The following is a 17024-nucleotide window of genomic DNA, read 5'->3' as shown; positions in this document are numbered from 1 at the left end:
GGCGCAGTGATCACCTTGACAGTTAGGACACTGCAACGTGGTTGCGCTGCAGTTGTCTTCTGAGTGGGGTTCGGCACATCGAGGGCACACGGCCGAATTTCTGCAAACACCCTTCACATGTCCAATCTTCTGTCAATTGAAGCATTACATAGGTCTTGGAATAAATGGTCGAACCTGGTGGCGAAAGTGGCCGACCTTCACATAGGGTGGAAGGCAGTGGCCTTTGAAGGTTATCCTCACACAACGCGAGTTGCCGAGGCGACCAACATGCACAATCACGTTGTGTTCACTTGCTGGTTTTATGAGAATTGGTAGGTCTGCATTAGATATTTCATTGTCAATGTCATATATGACTCCTGTTATTGTGGCACCATTCGTTGGCACGATGGATCGGACGTTGATGTTTCCCAGCTGCGTTACATGTTGTAGTATGGTCAGTGCGCTCGGGTTCATCACATCGATTGCCAGGATGTTTCGCCTAGTGTTTATCCTAACATCCTTGATCTCATTTGGCACGGTGTTTTCTAGATACACGGAGAGTGCTTGCCTGTTGAGGACGCGCAGGTTGTCGGTAGCGTTCTGTGGCACAAACAGGATGGAGTGAGGTCATCGCTGAGGAGCTGTTTTCACAGTGTCCGAGCTGGACGCCGAAGATGAGTTGATAATTCTTCGTTTGGCCTTGCGGTACTGGACAAGTCGAAAGCTGTCTTCCGAGGACTCGTCACCTGATGCGCAGTACAGCTCTGTGTCCTCGCTACCACTCGACGTATTTCCTCGCTTCCGCGAACCGATGTCCGCGGGTGAACGGGATCCGGGAAGATCCTCGGGGTGTTGTACATCCATCACCGCGATGGAGGGGGCGGTAGACCCCACAGGTGCAGTAAGAAGTCCAGAAAAACACAGAGACTTTATTTCCGGCAGATGGTGGTCTCCCTACCCCCCTCTCAGGCTCGGCCGAAGCCTAAGCCCGATCAAGAGGAGAGGCCGTCGGCTGAGGACGGTGTAGCTGATGCTTCACGGCCTCAGCCGCCATGCGGGTTGCTTTGCGCTGCGCGTTGGGGACCTCGCTCCGTAGAAGCGCCTCCCAGGCTTCAAAACTAGTTAAGCCTTGTTTAGCCCCTGGTGAGCTAAGACATTTCCAAGTAATGTGGTTTAGCCTACCCCTTGCCCCACAGTCGATGCATTTTTCGTCATCTGGGTTTTTAGCAATTTTGACTGGCGATATGTATACCCCTGCCTGGATCCTCCTCCAGATGTAAGCCTCTTTGTGACTAAGGGATACGTCCGGAGGAGGGTATACTCTTTCTAATTTGTAATTATCCGTAATTTCCTTGTATGTGATTGGGGCATCCTTAAGAGTATTGCAGATGGGTTGCTCCGCTGCTGCCATGATGTAGGTTACTCGGGCTAGCTGGTGAGCGGCCTCGTTACCAGCTATTTCCTCATGTTCTGGTACCCAGAATAGTGCACCGAACCTGTGTTTTTGCATGCTGTCCAGAATGCGTTTGGCTTCCCAAGAGACCAAGCTTTTACTAAAATTTCTGACAGCAGACTTACTGTCGCAAAGAATGTATCCTGCATTAGATCCTGCCAGGGCGAGTGCCACCGCCACTTCTTCAGCAGTTTCTGTGTTCGGGTTCTGACTAAGGCTGTGATCAGGGGTTTTCCCTGACCGTCTACAACGGCCGAAACCGCAGCCGCCTCTGGTCCCCCAGCGGCATCTACGTATGCTACCTCCTCGGCAGGCAGCTCTCTGAACGTTTTTACCATAGCCTTGGCCCTATGTTGTTTTCTATCTTTGTTGAACTCAGGGTGCATGTTTTTCGGTAAGGGGGGAATTTTGATTTTGGACCTGACGTCGAGAGGTATCTCTACCTTGCCTTCTGTTTTGCTGTCAGGCTCTACCCCTACCCATGCCATAATTTTCCTACCTATCCGGGTTTTGCTAAGTCGCTCAAGCTGTGAAATTCTAACTGCTTCCTTAAGCTCCGCCCATGTGTTATGAACCCCCATTTTTTCAAGTTCTTCAGTGGAGGTATTTACGGGTGGACTGAGGGCTCTTTTTACACTTTTCCTGATGATTATATTAAGGCTGTCTACCTCCCCTTTGTTAAGTTCCATGTAGGGGGTGGCGGAGCAGATCCTGCTTGTGATGAAGGCCTGCGTGAGCCTGAGCAAGTTACGCTCTTTCAACCCCCTTCCTTTGGTGGCTATCCTTCTGATTAACGCTGCTATCTTATCTGTATACTGCTCTAGTTTCTTTATTGTGCTAGCGTTATTGCCTTTGGAATTGATGAAGAAACCAAGGATTGTGATTTCCTCAACTCTGGGAACCCTGCGCCCCTCAACTATGATGTTTATGTCCGGCTTAGGTCTCTATATGCCTTCGGTGTACACTAGAATCTCTGATTTCTGAGGAGAACAGGCTAGCCCTCTCTATTTGGAATATCCAACAATGATGTCCGCAGCTTGTTGTAGCTTATCTCTGGCCTCGAAAGTTTCAGGTTCGCTGATCTAAAGATTTGTATCATCTGCGTACAAGCTGAATTTGAGGTTGCTAATTTTGTTGAGGACGGGTGGGAGCCCTCTCATTGCTATATTGAAAAGAAATGGGGATAGTACTGCCCCTTGTGGCGTGCCAGACCCCCCTATTTTGATTGGTGCTGACTTTGCATACTGAAACTTCAGTATCGCTTCCCTGTCTGTGAGGAAGTCTTATGTAGTTGTATGTTCGTGGGCCTAGGTTTGCTTCCTGTATGCCTCGAAGTATAGCTTCATGACGAACATTATCAAATGCCTTAGTTAGGTCTAGGCCTAAGATAACTTTCAACTCATGTGAACGGTTCTTGAGGATATCCTGCTCTAGTCTTAGCATTATATCCTGAGTGCTTAACCCTGGCCTGAAGCCAACTATCTCCTATGACCATTTGTTATTGTCCTCCATGTGCCTGGAAAGACTGTTTAGCAGAACCAAAGATATATGAGACAGATACTGCGCCATTTCCTTCCCCCCCCCCTAAAAAAACAATTATTATTATTATTACATTCTCCATTACCTTACCCACGCAGGATGTAAGGGAGATTGGTCGCAAACTATTGAGTACCTCGGGTTTCCCCGGTTTTGGTATAAATACTACATTTGCCTGTTTCCACGCGTTGGGAATCTTTCCGGTTTCCCATGCTTTCCCAATGTAGTCCGTGAGGTTCGTGAAGGATGCATTATCAAGGTTTTTAAGTACCTGGTTACGAATCCCATCTGAGCCGGGTGCCGACTTCGTTTTTAAATTGCATAAAGAAGCACGCACCTCCTCTTCCGTAATTGATGCATCCAGCTCCGGGTTGTCCTCGCCACCATATTCGGGCAGAGGTCTACCCGGTTCCTGGTTGATATATATTTCTGCGAGGCGCTCGCACAGTTGTTCATCTGTGCCGTTGAAACTGTGTCTGACTTTCGTTTGTCTAACTCTTGCTTGTGATAGGGCACCATGACGTCAGCCAAACGCGTCTTCTCGAATCTCCCCCCCCAATGGGTGTGTATGCCATTTGATATTTGAGGACAACAGCAAGCAAAACAAAAGAACGGTGTCCAATACATGTACTTTGTTGTTGCGGAGGACAAAACGCTGAATCTGTATAGTTTCGATTGAGGCTGCCGTGAGCCCGCCAGGACTGAAACACCTTCACCGTGTGCCGCCCACTGCAGGACGCGTAAAAGGAACACTGTGAGCACTGAGGCCTATCGTGTAATCGGGGCTCCGAATTGATATCGATCGGCAGGAGTATAATCTAGCGCGCGCTGATATATCAGCAAATGGAGGGTGTTTTAACACGATAGCGTTAGGGTCCTCATGTCGCAGAAAAGCCGGCATCTTCGACCCTCAGCGAAAAATCTCGAAAAATCACGAGAGGAGCAACCTAGTAGTCAGGTGGGTATGACGACTCCCAGGGATCTATGAATGTTAAGTAGAGAATGCCCAATTCTGCATATATATGGGCAATACCCCATTAGCTATCGCGTCATACCATTAAGGCGGAGCCTAAGTTTCCTCTCCAATTTTTGGAGCCCACCGCTGCGGCTGGTACTGAAGCAACGAGCTCGTCACTGTAGGTTTGGTAAGGCCAGACGTATTTTAGATGATTATTGGCCACAAAGGATTGATAAAGTACGCGCTTCGCAGCCCACAATTGGGTGTTTCGTTGAACAACGGCGAGACATTTACGTGATTCATCTTCAAACGCGAAAGCGAAAATACAATCTCCATCGGCTCAATTTGGCTAGTATTTTCTTAATTCGTTAAACTACTTGTAGAAAGACAGGCTAGTTGGTCGCTGTGGCTTGAATGCTCTTCGTCACCGCACTTCAACGTGACGCAGGACTGAGTACGAGATACAGGGAGGAAAAAAGCATTCGAGTCCCTTTATTCAGTCTGCCTCTAAGCGCTCATTGACGAACCCCAGTCGTCAGCAACCTAGTGCGGTTCCATTAGGTCGGGAAATAACGAACAGAGGGTGAGGAAAGTTGTGAAGAACACAGATCTACAGATAGTCCAAGGTTCGACGGAACACCGTCTGGTCAGGGCGAAGCATGATTTATTCACAAATGAAAATTGGGTCACTGACCAAGTCGAATTTTTCATCTTTCGACTTGGTCAGTGACCCAATTTTCATTTGTGAATAAATCACAGATCTACAGATATCAGCGTTGTTACGGCGGATGCCAAGACTGATTCTGTTTCTTGCCTTTTAACTTGCTTAGTGGCCTTCACAAAGCAACAAAAGGAAGGATTTAATGAAGCCCATTTTCTCCATTTCCAAGTGTTAATTACGTTATGTTTCATATATATTTTAGCGTGAATTAATTACATTGTCACAGAAGGCGAAGCCGCTACGCGAAAAGGAGGTGTGAAGATGTCCTGAAATCACATCTAAATAAAATAAATAATAAAGCGAGACAGGAGGCTCGATAACGCCTTCACAGTCTCTCACCCAGTTTTCTTGTTGGCGTCGAAAGCAGCAAAACAAGCCATCCATCTGAAACGTAGCCATTCTTTACATAACAGGCACTCATTACGGGCAGTTACCGCGCCCGCTTGGCACTAGATTAGGCGCTCGAATGCTTCAAGGAAAAAGAGGTAGATACCCAACCGTAGCATGTACGTCGATCGTACGACGTCTGAAGCTCTCAACGAATGCAGGGCGGAAAAAAACAGGCGTGTCTGTAGAAACAGCCCTGCATAAACGCGTCAACGTACCGGGAGTGCGTCACTTGTGACGTGCAGTAGACGTGGACAGCGGTTTATTTTCAGTCGCTCTTTTTTTTTTACTACCGTGTCCACTCACGTTGCCTTATTCGCCACCCGTTTTCCCGTCGACGAAAGAAGTTGCGGGCGACTCCCTTCGACACAGCGCAATGTGAACGACGCCCCGCTTCATCCGGGAGCATTTCTACATATTTCTTCCACTGCGGTGCCCCGCTGGCTTTGACATTCGCTTCGCCGAACACGAGGTCGTGAGATCGAATCCCGGCCATGGTGACCGCATTTCGATGGAGGCGAAATTTGAAGACCCCCCCATGTTCTGTGCGATGTCTGTGCATGTTAAAAATCGCCAGGTAGTTGAAGATTAACCCGGAGCCCATCACCTCACTCTAAACGGAAATACGCCTATATGGAAGTAATCAAGGGAGTAAGCTCTCCTCTAGCGCACTCCCTGTCATAAAAGGGAGTGCGCTTCAGCACAGCTTACACCCTTTTTACTCCTTTCTGTTTAGAGTGCATGGTGCCTCACCGCTCGGGTAAAGCTTTGAAAGCGAAAATACGCTACACTCTTTAGATATGCCGTGTTTTTAGGATTCGTCTACCGGGTTGTCACTGCAAGGGACCCCGACTGAGCACAGTAGCCTTTGTGAGCGGCTGTGCGCGCAGAATTTCTTAAAGGTATACATCAAAATTAAAAATCACATTTATACTCATTTAAAAGGCTGAGAGCACGATCATTCAGCCTAAACCATCGTACATATCCTGAATAACACGCGTTAATTCACTTGTAGCAGTACTATTTCAGAACGTTGTTTCGGTTTGTCGAGCCACGCGCAATGGACAGCAGTATGAGTGACGTGACAATCCTGTCAGGTGCACAAAGTGGCTCGTAGTGATGAGCAACGCACCTCTTCTAAGCAGCGAAGGCCACGGCTGAGTTATAGCTTTATCTCTTGCGACAGCGTCTGTCTTTAGAGAAAACCGAAACCCAGAGCGCCGAGTAGAAAAGGATCAGAAAAATGCTCTGTTATATTCGGCTTTGTGTTTCGCTGTTAACACTGGCACTTGTATCGTTCCATGCAGAGAACAGGCGATATGTTAAACTTTAATGTCGGCGCCCAGTTAAATCAGCCTCCAAGTAATCGATAAAGACAGAGAGGGAACGGGATTTGAAGCTGAGGGAGTCGTTGTGAGACGCACTGTAAGCATGTGAGTCGTATAGCCGCAGGTCAAGTGGCAAAGATGACGGAGCTTTTAGTGATTGAGCTCGTCAACTATTATGCCTTCCCTTTTAGCTCTGGGCCTTAGGTGCCCCTTCAAGGTGCGGACTCATACAAAAATGGTCAATAGACAGTCTTCTTATGGACTCTGCTGCCTTCTTATAGATATTTCTTTTTGCCTATTCCTAGTGTATACACTGTCTATAGACAAAACTCTACTAGAAGTTTACGACTATAAATGTATAGATTTTCTATAGGCTTCCTATAGACTGTTATCTAAGGGTTTCCATATAGAGTCTATAGGCTTTATAGACAGAAGTCCATGGACAGACTATAGACTGCCTAAAGAAATTCTTGTAAAGGAAGCCCCGTGCGCCCCCGGGAAAATTGGCAAGCCAAATGGAAAGCGACAAGGGAACTGCGCACGTGCCTCTCTCGACATTTGACCCCCCTTGTGGCACGACAGGTCGAACGCCCCCGACGCCACCGAGGGGCCTTCGCCTCGGGTCAACAGGATTTCCCCGCGGTCGGCTCCCACAAGCAGGGACTGCCCACGCGCCGCCGTTGCTTCTCCCATAACGTGTAATTCACGGCTTTTCCCCACCGCGCAGTCTCTCAGTCAGCGTGCTCCAACCTGCAATCGAGCCCTGTAAAAGCTGCATACGTACTGTCTCTCAGCCTGCCGAAGGCCAGAGCTCTTCGGTTATGCCAGTTTCTAAGCTCCCCGTAAAATCCGCCTATCAAAGCCTGGCGTTCTGACTGGGCCAGAGCTCGACGGGTTAGGCCACTCTCGCGACACCTGCGTCGTTCAGGGGAACTACTCAGCGCTGTTAGCCTATTTAGCGCTGTATAAGTGTTGGTCGTTCTTTTTTAGTACTTGTTTCATCGTCATGTATGCTTTTTCTTCTTTCAAGGTCGAAGTTTTGTACTTCAGTGTTTTGTACTGTGCCTCTCCTGCTTGGACCGTATTTGGTCCGCAGTATGTGATAAATAAATAAATAAATAAATAAATAAATAAATAAATAAATTCGAGGCGGGACCTCCAGCGGCGCCACCGTCTGTCAATCCCTGCAAAGTAGCCATGGGGAACAACAGCGTTTCGAAGGGAAGGTTCTTAACTGGTATGGTCAAAGAGCTCCGGTATGATCAGAGTCACATCCGTAGGATCCGACTAAATGCCATAAACACGCCGCGAAACATGGAGGTAATTAATAACTAGGGGGGGGGGGGGGTTCGAAAAGCGTGACCTGCAGGCAGTGTCGATTTCAGGTTCCGCTTGGCACGCTTAAAAAAATATCGGGCCAAGTACCATGACAGTTGACTCACTTAGCTCGCGGGGGTAGTGAGGCAGAATTCATGGTTATTACTGCGGTCGACGTGCAGGAAGAATACCTCGGTGTCTATGTGCGGGCATTTCCAACAAGTTTCAAAAAACTGCGAGAATCAGCAAGGAAAATGACACAGGACAAGCACCGATCCGAGGATGAGATGAAACCATCAGACTTTTCCACAAGGAACTCTACAAGACGCGGCAGGATAAGTGAGAGGCATCGACGTTCCAAACGTCTCGCCTTTTGCCTACCGAATGCGCAAAAAAGCGAGGCCCGAATTGACTGCTGAGGGCGAGTACTGTAAAACGCCTGCAGTCGGCTTTCCGCGCCTCTCATTTGCCCCCTTCGTCATAGACCGTCCAAGTATCATCACGCGACCTACACCGACAGCCTTCACTAAGAAGTTCCATCCCAGTGCGCAGCAAAAAGCTTAGCGACGTCCGAAGTATAAAGGAAGGGGGTAACGGCGACCCGCGTCCAGGCTTCTATGCTATAATTTAGGGAATAAATGCGTCTCACAGGCGATGAAGAGTTCTAAAAATGCCGCTACATAAAAACAACAAATATAGGCGAAGTATTTGTAACAAATTTATTTAAATGTGTGTACCACTCCCCTCAATAATGCCCTGTGGCCCATGAGGGTATCTGAAATAAATAAAAATAAATAGATAACGAAGGCAAAGTCCGAAAAATAGGGAAGGCAACACATCGCAAATCTACTTCCGCTCAGCCTTGACAACGAAAGCTGGCCTACGGTGGTAAGCGCAACAAGAACGACAGCGATGCGTTAGGACAGCCGAGCTTCAACTATTGCGACGGCAGAGTCCGAAGTATAGATTCCCTTACCCAGCTCATACGCCACTCTTGGCAGAAGCGGAAAGCTTTGGCGGAAGCCCACCGGCAACATACCACGCCATTTCCCTTTCGAACACGGAGAAGGGAAATTCCGCGTGCGGGGCCATCGTGCATGCAGATGTACAGCAAGGTCGCGCTATGCGGAATACGACCGAATCTCTAGCATTGTCGCCCCGCTAGCAAATCGGGAGATACTGAGAGCTCTCCGTGTGACCTTGGCGACAAGAATGGCCGGCGTTACGTTATTCCCATTTCCATTTCCTTTCCTTCACAAACGCGCAATGCCGCGCGAAGCTCGCCGAATGAGTGCTTTTGCGGGGCAGTTATCTCAAAATCCCGCCACGGTTTATTACTTCGTGCGCGAAAAAGCTCGAAATGGCACTCTTGTAAAAAGGAAAGCAAGGAAAGAAAGAAAGAATAATAAATAATAAATAAATAAAAAGTAAAATGCAGAGCAAGGAATTAAAGAAAGAATAATAAATAATAAAAAATAATAGATGCGGTACCAACACAACTGAACTCTACCTTTGTTTTTTCCTGATTTGATTTTCATACCAGGCCGCTGGGCCTTTATCCGCTTGAGTGCGGGAATTTTTTAGGTAACAAGCGCCTGAGATCAACCGTGCTGCTATAAAAGAAAGCCACCTTCGTCTAGTTCCACATCATATTTGACCCGGTGGAGAGGCGAGCCAAGCACCAGGGCACAATTGCCTTTTCGCCTTATCAGCCCAGGAACAGCCGGAAGCTGACAGAGCGACGCGTGCGACCTAATACACCCTTCGAAGCTTTGGAAGCTTAAAAAAAAGGGGGGGGGGGGGGGTGAACTGACGTCAGACATGAAGAAATTGGCAAGATTGGAGGAGGATTTTTATTTTGGAAAAAATTTAATTCTGCCTAAACCTTGTACGCATCTGCCCGTAAAAACAAGACCGCGTCTTTTGCTTGGTGTAATAATAATGATCTACGCGACTACTGCTAGACGACTAACCACACTCGCTCTACCAACTGGGACCTGTTGGCACTTGCATGGCGAATTCCTGATCCAAGGCCTGGCCGAAATGCTGCTTCAGAAACGATAATCTGGGCAACCTGCGCACTTGCCTCCGTAGACGCGAATATGAGAGCGCTCAGCCTCTCATTAAAAGCAGGTTTTGTTTGTTTCGAAATGCACTCAACTCTAGAAGCAATTCCCCTAAAATATACCGGGCTGTCTTAAGCTTTACAATCCACACGCATTGTGCGGCAGGGTCCCCGACAATGCTCACTATATGTGCAGAAGTGCACACTTCCACACCAGGGAAGCACGTCCATCGCACGCGCCGACCTTGCCCGCATCCGGTATAAAATTACTATTTGCACGAGATAAGTCATCTAAGTACGTGTGCGTGCGTGTGTGATGTGTGTGTGTGTGACAATGTCGTGCGCGGCTGCGCACAAAAGAACACCACGCGCGTGCGGAAGACAAGTTTAAACAAAAGCGGCCCAGCTAGAGACGTACACTGTTGCAAGCATAGGGAATTTCCTCACTCCAGAAACACAGGTATGCTTTTTTTATCTTATTTAATTCCGCGTGTGAGCCAATTCTCAGCTACATAGACTGATTCCATAGACTTGAGGGGAATCATACTGCGGCAAAAAGACCTTAGACCTTTCAGCGTCCACCTGACATGACTGAGTCCATGTTCAGTTCAGGGTCGCATTGCGAAATGAGCAGAATCAGCGGAGGATTATCCTGACACCGTCCTTTATGTTGTCATGAAATTTGAAAAAAAAAGGAACATTTGTATATATAAAATGTTTATTTCACTCGACAATTCAGAATCATCTTTTTATTGGTTGAAATATTTTTGCTCAGGTCCGACTTTTCAGCCATCCTACAATGTAGGATACTAGACAAGTTCGCTATCTGTTACGTGTGGTAAAGCTTCAAACATTTGACAGACTTTAAAATCACATTTCTCTTCACGCACGGTGGTTTCCTCATGACAATGAGCACAAAAATATTTTTTTTTTTTTGCTGAATTATACGACGTAGTCGATGGGGTCAGCAGTCGCGTTCAGAGACGACTGGCGGATCTTTCTGAGCACACACAACACACAAAACTGAACGCACACAACACAAGCCTAATACAGGAAACTATTTACACCCTCTTGAACCTACGCTAGCGGGCTCGAGCTTTTACGCAATAAACTTTTTAGAATTACTGCGCAAAAAAGCGTTGTCCTTCATATAGAGTTAAGAAGTGCGTGTGACTGGGCTAGTTGGAACATGATCATATGCAAGACGTGCGCTCCTTACGTTGACAAAGACAGAGTTACAGGCGACAACACGAAAGGTTAAGCGCAATCTACCAACTAAGATTTTATTCCATTCAAGTGAAAAAAAAAAGGAAACCAGCATGTGACTAAAAATTAATAAATGCATAAACGGAGAAGAGAAGACAATACAGAAGCGCACTGTGCTGATGCAGAATTGACAAATGAAAAAAAAAACGACAACAAATAAATGTTAAAAGAGATGAAAAATGCGAAGATACCAAACAAGTGTTTGTGAAGCTCGGCTGGGAATTTTGCGGCCTAACCATATAGGATGCTAGGCATATCGGTTAAGGACCTAACGGGATGGTAATCTTGTTCTTCATTCCTTCTGTTGTTTACCTGTACAAGTTAGTCCTCCAGTCCCCCATTGCATATGCGAATAACGATACGAAAAACAATGGTTCGTATTTCAACCTGTAATTAACCACCTAACTTGCTCACCCATCGGCTCATTCGCGTATCTATACAGTATAAACACTCGTGAACCTTCCGCACGAAGCACCCTGCAGGAAAGTTAAACCCAGTTCTACAACTCAGCAGTGAGTATGCGTAATCAACGCACCACAAAACATATCGCAACAAAGTAAAATCCGGTTGCACAACTGTGCGTTGAAAGAGCGCAGTCAATGCATACCGTGCAATAGTATCCTCTGCAGTCGGGCAGTCCTTGGCTGAACGAAATACTGGCGGAAGGGGTGGTCAACGCCAAAACCGAAACATTCAGCAATGTCTTTTTCGATGCAATTTTATGGTTTCAAGCCAAGTCAACCAGCAAATATACGACTTGGAGCTTGCAATCACGACAAATGCCGCAGTGAGAGCAGCGCCCGCTATTCATTCTGCACTGGGATAACGCACAGCTCGGCAGCACGCAAGCTTACGTCAGCCGCTTTATCTCGCGCGGCTTATATTCGAGTCAAAGCCCACGTGCAATCTACGGTAGTCGCAGTGATGCATTTATATCACTCGGTTCAACGGTGCTGCGCGGTCGTTCATTGCTGACAGTTTCGCATTAGGCTTCAAATCGCCTGTAGTTCCGCCCATCTTCTGCATAACTTTCACTTAGACCCCGAAGGATGAACAAGAGTAGCGATTCAGTAAACGCGTACGTCGAAAAGGTCTCGAAACAGATACAGAGCACAGAAAAGCGAAACTCACAGGTTGCGAAGCAGCGTAGAATGACGCAACCACCGGCTGTTGCCGATCGGACGACGCTGCGCGAGCAGACGACGCCGGTGTTCGTATAGCAGACGACGAGCCTCGCTCTCTGCTGCTACGCTCGAAGGCGGGCGTTCGCGGGAGGCGTCGATACGAAGTTGTGGGGAGCTGTAAGCTACACTCCGAACGGTTCTTCACTTTGGCACGATCGGCTGAGTTCCTTGTTCTCGTTCAGGCTTTCACGCGCACACACGGACCGGCAGTGACGGCCGGACGAGCAACGGCAACGAGCAAGAGCAGCTGCCGCTTTCGGCATGCGCGCGTCGACCGACCACGTGATACGCATACGTCGCGCGAGTTCTCTTCGATTCATTTTTCTCTCTCTCTCTCTCTTTTTTGTGCTTATCCTGCGTAGGCCGCGCGCGTGCGCGTTTCGCTTTGTTTTCCGACGTCTGCGCCAGGACGAGCCAAGCAATTTTCCCCGGCCCGTTATGACGTCGCGTAACCTTTGCGGCTCCCCTGAAAGACAAAGAGAGAGAAAAAAAAAACAAGCAACGAAAGAGGAAACAACGTGAAGTGGCGCCATGCAGGAAAGCCCCGCCTTAGCTGACCCGGCGCCGCCGCTGGTCGTGAAAGGAGTGCTACCGTGTGTGTGGAAGACAAAACCAGACAACAAATAAACCAAAAAAAGGACCAAGACACTAACACATAACAGCCTTGGGACATGATGTGAAGTGGGTAGGGTGATTGTTGTAACGCCGGCAGAAAAAAGCCAATGAGTCTTAAGCCAAAACTCCCCCCTTGACCAATTGGGCAGCCTTCACGCAATGGCACTTAGATATAAATAGACGAGCCGCTTTCGAAGCCATTTTTTCTTCGCTCGGCCTCGCGAGCTATGTTATCTCCGAACGTCGAGAAGGGCGGAATATCGCGCTCTTATCTCCTACGACGGCCACGGTTATCGTGCGCACTGCGTAGAGATATCTCTGCGTACAAACCAGGCTAATCTTACGTGTGTCTGCCTATCTCGCGATGGGCTTTAGCTTTTTTTTTTTTAGTTTAGTGAGAAAAAGAGGGAAAGAGAGAGAGCGAGATTACACGATCGTATAACGCAACACCCACACAGGTTTCATTCAACATATACCTGGCTCGCACACCGTTTCTGCGTTGCAAGTAAGAAATCTACAAGGTGGACGCAATGCCATATCTTTGAAATCACCCCTACGCCGACATAGACCTCAGTAACTTTTTTTTGGATTTATGTGCACAAGGGTTTATCGATGGCTGCTACATATGAGGAAGAAACACGAAAGCTTGGAGATAATTACTATAATAATAATAATTGGTTATTGGGGAAAGGAAATGGCGCAGTATCTGTCTCATATATCGTTGGACGCCTGAACCGCGCCGTAAGGGAAGGGATAAAGGAGGGAGTGAAAGAATAAAGGAAGAAAGAGGTGCCGTAGTGGAGGGCTCCGGAAAAATTTTCGACCACCTGGGGATCTTTAACGTGCACTGACATCGCACAGCACACGGGCGCCTTAGCGTTTTGCCTCCACAAAAACACAGCCACCGCGGTCGGGTTCGAACCCGGGAATTCCGGATCAGTCGCCGAGCGCATATTTACTATCGGAAGCATGGGATTACTGCGACGTAAACCAAGAGCCCGGTATCAAGGACGTAATCATATAATATATGGGGGCGAGAAGCAAGGTTCTACAGTTGAACATACAACGAAATTGAAGGGGCCCGGCGATTACTTCGTTACAGCCTGTGTTGACCGAGTTTCCGGAGGGAATAGTCATTCTTTCGTTATATCCATTATTTCGTTGCAGAACGTTTCGTTATGACGAGGTTCGACCGTACTTCTTCTGATGTCAACGAGGACGGGAAGACGGAGGCGGTGCTTAAGTTGATGTGAGAAATCACAGACTGCGCTTTTACAAAGGCATCTAGAGTTCAAGACAGACGGTATCAAACTTGTTGTTGCAGCATGCACTCCGCCATTTCGTTTTTTTTTTATTCAAAGCCTGCGATGAATGCGCTCCAGTTTAACCGCTTCACCGCTTGCACCTGTGCTTTTCACCCCAGGTGCGGGCAGTGTCTATTGTTGTGGACAAAGAAAAAGAAGAAACGGTGGGCCACGACAACACGTCGCACTGCAATAATCGTATACGGTCTGCCATTCCCAGCATAACATACACGGCCCGTCTGCAACTACGAAACACGAAATTGCGCTGATAGCGCTAAAGATAAAAAAAAATAGCTTAGTAAGCTCAGAATTACTTTCAATCTTCTCAGAGACCAGAATGCAGTTACGAATAAAGGCACCATTAACCTCCGTGAGTTTCTTCACAATTGCAATGACGTGTAGGTAAATTAAACGAGTAACAACATGCAGCCCTTGCATTCCATTTAGAGGCTCTCCCGAACAGCATCACTCAAAACTGAAAAACGTTTTGAACAGTACGAGCTCTCCAACGTGCAAATGAAAGGAAAAAGTACCGCATGTCAGTTGATTCAAACGGACATCGGTTTGAGCTTCTTTTTATGTTTCGTTTTTTTTTTTAACGTCGTAGTTCCAAGGTACCATTTGCTTACGTGCCATAAACAGCAACGGTGAAACCGATGGGTCCCGGGGGTTATGACGCAGCACCTTTTCCAAGCGTCCCACCGCTGGGAAAGCCGACATGCTCGCAGACATTAGAGAAAATCGCTGGTTTCCCCGGCGCCGCACGGAGTTTACTCCAGTATTGACGATGTCCGTGCCCTCCGCTGTTAGTGAGGGAACAGTTTCGACGCACGCCGCGAATTCGCGCGAATGACAGGGTTGAGAGCGTCATACAGTCCGGAGGGGAAGCCCGAGCTTCTGATGATGGTGACTTGACTTTAAGGGCACAGGGGCAACTCAGCTATTTAAGCGCCGTGGCACAAGGTGTTGCCCTCTACTCTAGCTGGGGTCAACGACCCATTTTTTTGTTGAAGAAATTCACCTTAGAGAAGCCAATCACTATGCCAAGGGAAAACTGTATCCACTGAAAAAAGCGGTAGGGTTTTAACGTAGTTAAACCTAGTATACATGCGAAAGCATGTGTTTAGCCTACTCGGCTCATGGTTTTGCTTTGCTGAGTCGTCGGCAAGTCTGGCGACGATATTCGACTCAGGTTAAGCTCTCATCTGATGGAAGTTGATGAAGAAGACCATGTGCACTGTACAGCGCGAAAGCGTGTTGCAGTTTAACCCGAGACGTGATCGGCTGCGGTGGTAGCATCAATGCTATCGTGCACTGGCCAGTGAAGTTGATATGTTCGCGTCGCCGCGGGTTGGAGACCCAGTCGTGGCAATATTTATTTTATTTCTGCACCCAAAAGGTGGTGCAAGCCACAAGATTCTTGGTTCGGTGTGACCCCGTGAAGTAATGCTTTCGCACTAAAACCGGTGGGCACCCGGTAGCAGTGGGGATCGAACCCCGAACTTTTCGCGTTCTTGAGGCGGATGCTCAAACCACTAGGCCACCGTTGCGGTCAAAAGTTCGAGCTCCTCTAACGACAAACACAGGACACACAATACAGCCGTTTGAGCATGAGCCAGTGCCCTCCACCGCACACGCATGCTGCAGATGCCGCGTGCGCTCGCCTTACGCATATGATAAGGCACTTCAGTCTGTTCAGACTGACAAGCCGTGTCCCCATTCAGCTTAGGTCCTGATTCGGCTATCTGGCTGCCGATAGGGACGCGTCAAGCATTGCGTCTCTCTCCGCTCGCTATGTTTAAGTTTACTGAATACTTGCAATGCAGCGACCTGCAAAAACTTCGCGTGCAGTCTAAGCGCCGACCACGCGGTCGTGGCCATTTCATTCGAACGATTGAGCGTGAATGATACTAGACCGAATAAGAATGGACCGCAATGGATCTACTTCAATAAGCTTATTACGCATGCGCATTACTTGATGTTTGCATAGCCCTCGCTACGTTCGCATGTAGAGGTCAGTGGCAGCCTATTGTGCAAAGTAGCACACTACAGAGAATCGTAGGTGATCAGACTCCTCTACTTTTATAAATAAACCTCTTCCTCCTGACATAAGCGACCAGTCCAGCCACAACGCTATTTCAAACGGCAGGCTTCGCCTCTAGGAGTCTTTCCTGGCGCACGCACAGCGGCTCGTTTCCAAAAATCCCTTCTTTTTCAGCAAAAAAGAACGCATTCACACTATAAATTCAGAGCCCGTCGTTAGAGCAGAACCGATCCCTCATATGGAATTTGGGCACAGCCAGTTTGCTGAGGACTGTATCAACATCCACGGCGGCAGCGGTTGTGTGGTGAAACTCGCGGTGTTTATGCATCTCAGCATGGAAGTTTTTCTATGTCTTTCCCTAAAACACGGCGGTGTAGTGCTGGAGGTGGCCTTAGCCGAGCGAAAACTAATTCCTCGCATGATTACAAGATTAACGCCTTCTAATACAGAGATGCCTCAGTTGTGAGAATTCTACTGGCTTGTGTCGAATGCTTAGAGGCATGAGGAGGATAGAAGCGGCCGCAGGCTCCATTGCGGCAGCAGCCAGGCACGGAAAAAGTAATTCAAGGCGAATCTCTTCTCGTTTTGTAACTGCCGTCTCGGGTATTCCTTTAACATTATGTAACGTAATGGATTTCCCCCGTGGTAATGAATTCGCCTCAGTTGGCAAACCTCGTTAAATTCGCAAGCTAAAACATTTATTACCGAGCAAAAGCTACACCACCGCTTCCAGCATGCACAGTGGCTCAGCGAGAATTGAAACGCACAGAAGACTCGCTATCATCGTGCTGTAGTCAATTCTTTTGTTCAAACTAACCGGGGTACGTTCAGCAGAGTAATAGTTTTCCGAATAACTAAGAGATTCGT

The 17024-nt window shown here is 47.9% G+C and overlaps 2 protein-coding genes across 6 annotated transcripts in view; one reads left to right on the top strand and one right to left on the bottom strand.

Annotated features, from left to right (window-relative positions):
- The window catches only part of Men (NADP-dependent malic enzyme), a 145017-nt gene that overhangs the window by 81970 nt on the left and 46023 nt on the right, over window positions 1-17024 (bottom strand). Inside the window, exon 1 of one of the 4 annotated variants that reach the window (XM_077632673.1) lies at window positions 12142-12454. The exons of 2 other annotated variants lie outside the window; for them this stretch is intronic. The gene's annotated coding sequence lies outside the window, so the exon portion shown is untranslated. Of the gene's footprint in view, window positions 1-11617; window positions 11637-12141; window positions 12455-17024 lie in introns of those variants that run through there. One more of the 4 variants, XM_077632674.1, reaches the window with a different exon arrangement.
- Window positions 1-17024, top strand: part of LOC144099407 (uncharacterized) — a 40634-nt gene that overhangs the window by 7401 nt on the left and 16209 nt on the right. The window contains exon 1 of one of the 2 annotated variants that reach the window (XM_077632678.1): window positions 10080-10204. The exons of the other annotated variant lie outside the window; for it this stretch is intronic. The gene's annotated coding sequence lies outside the window, so the exon portion shown is untranslated. Of the gene's footprint in view, window positions 1-10079; window positions 10205-17024 lie in introns of those variants that run through there. 2 annotated transcript variants of the gene reach the window in all.

This window comes from Amblyomma americanum, chromosome 7 (genome assembly GCF_052857255.1).
Source record: "Amblyomma americanum isolate KBUSLIRL-KWMA chromosome 7, ASM5285725v1, whole genome shotgun sequence".
Taxonomy (NCBI): domain Eukaryota; kingdom Metazoa; phylum Arthropoda; class Arachnida; order Ixodida; family Ixodidae; genus Amblyomma; species Amblyomma americanum.
This window is presented reverse-complemented; position numbering and strand designations above follow the sequence as displayed.